Source organism: Amblyraja radiata, chromosome 3 (assembly GCF_010909765.2).
Source record: "Amblyraja radiata isolate CabotCenter1 chromosome 3, sAmbRad1.1.pri, whole genome shotgun sequence".
Taxonomy (NCBI): domain Eukaryota; kingdom Metazoa; phylum Chordata; class Chondrichthyes; order Rajiformes; family Rajidae; genus Amblyraja; species Amblyraja radiata.
In genome coordinates this window covers 62,088,603-62,097,475 of record NC_045958.1, presented here as the reverse complement: position 1 = coordinate 62,097,475, position 8,873 = coordinate 62,088,603, and positions in this window count along the sequence as shown.

Here is an 8,873-nt window from a genome sequence, read left to right as displayed (position 1 = left end):
ATGAGGGAAATAAGGTTGAATTTGTTAAAGTGGTGAATTCCAATAAATAATTAAATGGTTGCGGCATGAATGGAAGCTACTATAATTTTGGTCGGTAGGGTGTAGCAGGGAACATTGCATCAGCTGCCAACTAAAAATATCTCCTATTTCATTTCCGTCTATCAATAGAGAGATCAATAATGAGCAGTCAAACTAACCACATGCACTATTCCCAAAGACAAGGTAGAGGCTGCAGTCAGGGGACTTTTAAAATATGTACTTGCACACTGTGAATATAAACAAATCTTTTGCAATGTATTTCAAGGTGCTGAATCATTCATTCTGAAACTTACCCTCTCAAGCATTACTGACTGGTGAACAATTCTTTCTGACCTACACCCAAAGTTTTCTTTGTCATATGAGCAAACAAATCCAAAAGTAGTACAACCCATGTAGGACAACTAGCTTGCTAGTCTGGTTTAATTTGATTGTTGGAGAAGTAGATCAGCTGGATAAACTCCAGATATAACTATCATATGTTGTGATGCCTATCTGAACATTGCACTGACAAAAATATCAGGTTTATTGCTCATCGCAAGATACAATGATGATGAAGCTGATGACTCATTATGACATTTATTCACTATCAATTAATCTGCCCCACATTCAGTTATAAGGTGAGGCAAGGTTCTCTGTCAAGGCAGTCAGTATGATGAAATTCAAATAATCTTTAATGTGCCAGCAATGGCTTTGGTCAATTGAAGAAAAGATTGGGCGGCGCAGTGGTAGAGTTGCTGCCTTGTAGCACTTACAGCGCCGGAGACCCGGGTTCGATCCTGACAACAGGTGTTTGTCTGTATGGAGTTTGTATGTTCTCCACGTGACCGCGTGGGTTTTCTCCGAGATCTTCGGTTTCCTTCCACACTCCAAAGATAGACAGGTATGTAGGTTAATTGGCTTGTTGCAAATGTAAATTGTCCCTAGTGTTAATGTGCGGGGATCGCTGGTCGGTGCGGACTCGGTGGGCCGAAGGCTCTGTTTCCGTGCTGCATCTCTAAACTAAACTAAACTAAAAAATATTAGAATTTCAAGACCTCTGTTCTGGCATAAAACACAGCGTCTACAGGGTAGCAGAGATCTGGACTACGTAAGACAGGAGTCTCAAGGTACTGGGAGATATCACAAGCACACACACACGCACATAATTGTTCAAATTTACTGGAAAGATAAGCAAAGTTATGCTGAATCCCTCTCCCAGGTCAACATCCACAACAGTCAGGCACTAACTACAATTAATTGGCCATGTTCGAAAGCATAACATGCTCCCACTCTTTCTCCAAACTCCATCACAGAAGGAGATTACCAGGCAGACATAGGAAAAGATTCAAGGATATGCTCAAAGCTTCATAAAGAAATGCAACATTCTTGGCCTCTGGGAACCCCAGTCTCATGGCCGTCAAGAATCATGAACGTTAGAGTGTTTATTTCTCACATGTACTGGATATGAACAGGAACAATGAAATGGATATAGAGGATTTGGGATGGCAATGAGAACCTCAAGGCCATTCCCAACCGGACATTTCTGTCCTCGGCATTCTCCATTGCCAGAGTGAGATGATGTCCAAACTGGATGAAAAACACCATATTCTGCTTGGGTGGCTCAATGAAGAGTGACGTTATGTACACTTTAGAACATGCTGATGAATCACCCATATGCCACTGTCCCTGGGTTTCTTCCCATTTCCCAAAGACATAAGGTTGATAGGTCACCTGACCATGGTAATTACCTGGCCAGTGGTAAAATCTGGGGGGAGGGTGATGGAATTTTGGAGAGAATAAAATAAAGGCGGTGTGAAATGGGTCAATGGCATATGGGTTAGTCATCAGCTACAAGCTAGCAGCTCTACTAACTGTGCCACGAGCCGCCTACATTGTCTGGGGCCTTTGCACTCCCATAAATAATAACCATTGCATTTTGATAGGTTACTGAATATTAAGAAATCAAGAGATAGTGCAGGAAAGTGGCATTGAGGCAAAGATTCAGCCTTGATATTTGACAGATGGGATCAGGTGGGAGTGACCAAATGGACGACTCCAGCTTTTGTTGGTTATTCTTATTCTCTAACTTTCTCCAAGGAGAATATGCCCAGTGTTCAATACTCACTTCATTGACCAATTGCAACCCACGCCACTAACCATTATTCTGATCACCCAAACCATACCTGAATTACCAGTCAGAAAATTGAGTCATCAGAAAGATGACACGTTCACCGATGCATGTCCTTAGTGAGGTTGCTTCGAAAGATCAGATTAGGTTTCGTGCTTTAGCTGGAATCAAGAGAGCTAACCACAAAGAGGAAATGATTCAGAATAAGACTGAAATACAATAACCACATTCTGTTGGGTGAACGAATAAATTAAAAGCATCCTGGATGTTGAGAGAATCAAGAGATGCAGGGTTAGTTCAAGAAAGTGGAACTGAGGCAATAGGTTGGCCATGAATAAAGCAGGAATGTAGAGCATGACTTCTGCATCCATTTTTTATGTTCCTATTGTTGATCCTATTACCTATTTAGGGCATCAACTGATGTGTCGAACAAAGAGACTCTAAACCAAGGTTTAGTACAACGAGAAAAACACAGAGTGCTGGAGGACCTCAGCAGGTCAGGCAGCATCTGAATGGATAGGTGACGTTTCGGGTCGAGACCCTTCTGAATGTTTGGGTCCCGACCCAAAAGATCGCCTATCCATTCCTTCCACAAATGCTGCCTCACCTACTGAGTTCCTCCAGGACTTTGTGTTCTGCTTAAGATTCCAGTATCTGCAGTCTTGTGTGTCTCGTTTAGTACAACTTAATCTTTATTAGTACTTCAATTACTTCAGCATGCCACTAACTTCTAATAATTTCTCATTTGAGTTACTGTTCTAGCTTATCGCTTCTTATGCTGAATTACAAGACTCTCGACATGCACTCAAACACTATCCAGGTGAAATGAAGTGAACGGGTTCACACTGCGGATGTTGTCTTCTGAGATCTGAAAATGTGCCCTCCTCGCAATAGTTGTTCCAGATATCTTTACTAAAGTCTCAGACAGTCCATCTTTTAAATGATTTTCCTTCAATTAAATTATTTAATATTGTCACTTATCTAAGGAGTGGATAAACAACACACATTTTCCTCCCTTCTCAAGCTCCAGAATTACAAGAGTGCTATTCCATACTTTCAGTTCACCATACAGTCTCTTCACCGGTTGGCCATTCCCACGCCCACTTGCCTTGTTTATACTGTTTCCCACGGTCAGATCACGTAGCTATGAAGCTACAAATGCTATACTCAGACTCTCAACTAACCTTCCTTCACTGTGCTTTCCTTGTTCTGAGGTCCTGTTGCTCCTGCTCTTTCTGAGTATTTTAACCAATATCCCTCTAGGGTGCTTTAGCCAAGTTTATTTTTTGAGGCAAATCCTGATGTAATCTCACAACTGGTTAATACTTAACTTAAACACCAATTATCCGTCCCAGACACTCTCTTTTAACAAATGTTATCTTTTATCTAGTTTTAAACTAACCTGAGGCAGATTCAATGGAGTTTCAGTTTCTTGCCTCTACCTCACCTGGAGGATTGGATTCAGAGCTTTCTCCAAACTCATTATTTTTAAAGTGACTAGCAGTGGCTTTCCCACTTTGCCATCCAATTGGTCAAGCCAAAAGAAGTTTCTGGAAGGCCACAGCAGGGGTATAACTAAAGTTCATCAGCAAGCCAGGGCAGCAGTAACTCTGCCCTGCTACTGAATCTTAACTTCATCTGGTATTCAGCTGTGATGAGACCTAAACAAGTCAAGTCAAGTCAAGTTTAACAGCAGCCAGCAAAGCCAGTGAGAACCACAACCAGTGAAGGGATCACCTGAGGTTCCACGGAGGAGTGAAGATGGCATTGACACCACCTGTGGCAGGTGAGCAGCCTCCGTGTAGAGCAGAGAACCCTGGACTGTGGAAGTCCAGCGAGGACACTTGTAACCAGCCACTTCCCTCTCCAGAATGTCCCTTCACTCCCCACTGGGTTCCTCCAGCAGTTTGTGTTTTGCTCAAGCCTCCAGCATCTGCAGTCTCTTGTGTCTCCAGCTTCAGACTGTATGTCTGGTCCAGCTAGTTTAGATGTAGATTCCCATCTTCCACTTGTCTAAGATCAGCTTGGCCAACTGTCCCCATGGCTCCCAACTTTCCTGTTCAGGGAGCTGCTTGGCCACAGTTCTCATCATATAGCAGAGTGCCCTTTCACAGCCTGTCATGGTGTTTGAACCTTTTCTCCAGCTACATGTGCATCAATAACATAGATACAAGAAAGTGTTTCTATCATTTTGGCCTGACCAGTGACAGTTAATACATGAATGTTGCATCACATGGATGGGACAGCTGAGATACACCACTTATTGACTCAACTAGCAAGTGCAGCTCTTCACGTAGCAAGGGGCAATGCCTGGCAGCACATCCTTTCAGTCAGAGTAGCAAGGCTGCAGGATTGATGCTGCCTTTTGAGCTGCCAACATTTGGAAGCCAGCCCAGCAGAGTCTGAAGTCTCTGCCAAAAGCCTCAAAGGAGCGGTTTAAAATGACACTCTATTATACCACATTATAACTCTAAAGGAAAGCTTATTTTACTGAAATCAAATGTATTATTTTTCATTCAGTCTGAACAAGGGTCTCGACCCGAAACGTCACCCATTCGTTCTACCCAGAGATGCTGCCTGTCCCGCTGAGTTACTCCAGCATTTTGCGTCTATCTATTAGGTTTCATTGTTGGGGGCTGTTATTTTCCCTGCATGGTTGATAAGTGAATTGTAAGAGCAAAGTCTGTGTTTGAGCAAGCTCTGTAGTGGCATCTTGGTTGCTGTTGTGATGCTTCGCCTCTTACTTCCGGTTCCTTCTGCCTCATGTAATTGATGTTTTGCACAACAATCAGCAGTGTAGAAATGAACTTCCCATGCATTTCCACTGTCATTTTTCCTGCACCATAAATTATTTATAATGCAGAGATATTTTGGCACTGTTTAAAATGACAATATGATTGCCTATAAATAAAGCTGTCTGTTACATGGCCAAGGGATTACTCTGAGACATTTGAAAACATATTCTCATGCCTGGGGGGGTGTAAGCATTATAAACCCTTTAAACCCTGAAGGTGATGATGATGGCCATCATCAGGGCATTAACACTGGTAGCACAGCCATTGTCTTCTTGAATGAAGGTACACAAAATTGCTGGAGAAACTCAGCGGGTGCAGCAGCATCTATGGAGCGAAGGAAATAGGCGACGTTTCGGGCCGAAACCCTTCTTCAAACCCTTCTTCTTGAATGATCTCCTCATCCAGGAATGCTGGTAAAGATGTTAAGTAGCAGCCTCTGGAAGGGCATATACGTACATCCTTAACATTAGCAGAGAAAAATGCTGAATATTGTTAAAGAAGAGGTAGCAGGGCACTCACAAGGGAACAATCGAGCAGAATCAACATGGATTTATGAAAGAAAAATCAATTTAAAATAGTTCAATCTAAAATAGGCTAAGTGAATGGGAAAGGATGAGGCAAATATAATATAATGTGAAAAAAATTGAGATCTTACACTTTGATAGAAGAGTAATCGTTCTCCAATTATATGGCTTGCTCGTGAGATCACATCAAGAGCAGTTTGTATGGGCGTGATCTTACCTAACGAAGGATACGTACAGTATATAATGGAGGGAGACAATAAAAGGCTCTGAGATGGTGAGTTTGTCATATGAGGAGAAATGAAGCAGACTTTGCCAATAGTTTTTGAAGAATGAGAGGTGATCTCTTTTAAATGTATGATATTATTATGCTGCTTGACAGGCTGGATATAGGGTTGATGTTCTGCTGAGCTGGTTGCCGTGTACTAAGGATGACAGTCCCAAACCAAGGCTTGTCCATTCAAGGCAGTGCTGAGAAAAGAAACGTCACCCTAGTGGGGAATGAACCCTACGATTGCCCAAACCAGGAAGGCAGTGCTGAATCTGTGGCTGAGTCTGACTCTATCAGTCTGATTCCAGGCACCAACTCTCAGACACCTCCTCCTACTTATCCTTGGACCATGACCCCACAAACGAGCACGAGGCCATTATCTCAAACACTATCACTGGCTTCATCACTTCAGGCTGCCTACCCTCCCAAGCCTCCAACCTCATCGTTCCCCAGCCCTGCACTGCCCGATTTTCCCTTCTCCCCAAAATCCACAAACCTGACTGTTCTGGCAGACCCATTGTTTCTGCTTGCTCTTGTCCCACCAAACATATCTCCACATACCTCGACTCCATCCTACCTTTGTCCAAGACACCTCGCCAGCTCTTCGTCTCCTCCATGACTTCCATTTTCCAGGCCCTCATTCCCTCATCTTCACCATGGATGCCCAGTCACTCTACACCTCCATCCCCCACAAGAGGGTCTTAAGCCCTCCGTTTCTTCCTCGACCGCAGAACCAACCAATCCCCGTCTACCAATACTCTCCTCTGCCTACCTAAGCTGGTCCTTACTCTCAACAACTTTTCCTTTGACTCCTCCCATTTCCTCCAAATCCAAGGCGTAGCTATGGGCATGCACATAGGCCCCAGCTATGCCTGCCTCTTTATAGGGTACGTCAAACAATCCTTGTCCGAGGCGTACCGTGGCCCTATCCCCGAACCCTACCTTTGCTACATTGACGACTGCGTTGGTGCTACCTCCTGCACCCATGCAGAACACACTGACTTCATCCATTTCACCACTAACTTCCATCTGGCACCCAAATTCACCTGGACCATTTCCGACATCTCCCTACCGTTTCTAGACCTCACTATCTCCATCGCAGGTAACAGACTACTGACCGACATCTACTACAAACCCACTGACTCTCATGGCTATCTGGACTACACTTCTTCCCAGCCTGCTTCCTGTAAGGACTCTATCCCCTACTACTAATTCCTCCGTAAACGCTACATCTGCGCCCAGGATGAGATGTTCCAAACATTGGAGATGTCCTCATTCATTAGAGAACAGGGGTTTCCCTCTTCAACTATAGATGAGGCTCTCACCATGTCTCTTCTATATCTCGTAGCTCCGCACTCACTCCCCACTCCCCTACTCGTAACAAGGAACGAGTCCCCTTGTCCTCACTTTCCACCCTACCTGCCGTCACATACAATAGATAATCCTCCGACATTTTCGCCACCTCCAACGGGATCCCACCACTAGCCACATCTTTCCATCTCCTCCCCTTTCGGATTTCCGCAGAGACCGCTCCCTCCGTAACTCCCTGGTCAATTCGTCCCTTCCCACCCAAACCACTCCCTCCCCTGGTACTTTCCCTTGCAACCACAAGAAATGCTACACTTGTCGCTTTACCTCCCCCCTTTGTCTCTCCAGGTGAGGCAGAGGTTCACCTACACCTCCTCCAACCTCATCAATTGCATCCGCTACTCTAGGTGTCAACTGCTCTACATCGGTGAGACCAAGCGCAGGCTTGGCGATCGCTTCGCCCAACACCTCCGCACAGTTCGCATTAACCAACCTGATCTTCCGGTGGCTCAGCACTTCAACTCCCCCTCCCATTCCGAATCCGCCCTTTCTGTCCTGGGCCTCCTCCATGGCCAAAGTGAGTCCCACTGCAAATTGGAGGAGCAGCACCTCATATTTCGCTTGGGTAGTTTACACCCCAGCGGTATGAACATTGACTTCTCTAATTTCAGTTAATCCTTGCTTTCCCCCTATTTCCCCTCCCCTTCCCAGCTCTCCCACAGCCCACTGTCTCCGCCCCTTCCTTTCTTCTTCTCGACCCCCCCCCCCCCCCCCACCCCTACATCAGTCTGAAGAAGGGACTCGACCCGAAACGTCACCTATTGCTTCGCTCCATAGATGCTGCCTCACCCACTGAGTTTCTCCAGCATTTTTGTCTACCTTCAAGACAGAGATGATATGTTTGTAGATAATAATGCAATCAGGGATATGAGTTTAGTGCGGGAAAGTGAGGTTATGATAAAAGATCAACCATAATTTTACAGAATCACACAGCTGATACAAGGGGCTGAATGGTCTCTCCTGCTCTATCTATGGGATCGTTGTGGGACAGATATACATTTGCACACCCACTACAAATGATAGTGTTTTATAAATTAGAATTAGAATGTCCTTTACCTTTAATTACCCTCCCCCACCATTTACACATAACCTCTGTTCTAATACTTGATTTTCTTTTAAACACTCTTCTGCTTCCATTCTGAATTTCAAAATAGTGGAGCAAACAAGCTCCTGAACTTTCCTCCCACCTTTACCTACTCTTGCACCTTTTTCAAATAAATAGGAATTGCAACCAAGTCAGACAATGGATGAAGAAAATACACGGCGACTCTCTGTTAGATTTATGTGTGTACAGCATATGGAAATGAGTTGTGAGTGTGATATATGTGATATGCCGTAAGCATGCATGCTTCTTGGTTTTAGTCTGCACACGTTCTGAAGAGTTCCATCTCTCCTGGAGTTATTTATGTAGGTTTTCCTTAGTCATATTGATGTAAAATCAACATCGCATTGAACTACATTTAGTCACGATTTCACACGGCCACAAGTACCCTCCACATTGGCAAAAGCAGGGCAAGCAAGCCTCACAAAGTCGAATACTCCTCCTCCGCAAGGTTCCTGGTTAGAAAAAGTGAAATGTAGCTTGTTGCCCTTGATTTATCAGAGACCTCAATTATTCACCAATGAATAAAAAACCGTGAGGTATTGCCAACGTCACTAAACATCAATCTTCAACTTGGAAAAGATGTTGTAAAAGTCAATTGCCATGGTTACCTTGACAGCACATGCTTTGCTCTGAGATTGCATTTGTGCCTGAAAATAGTGGAATGATT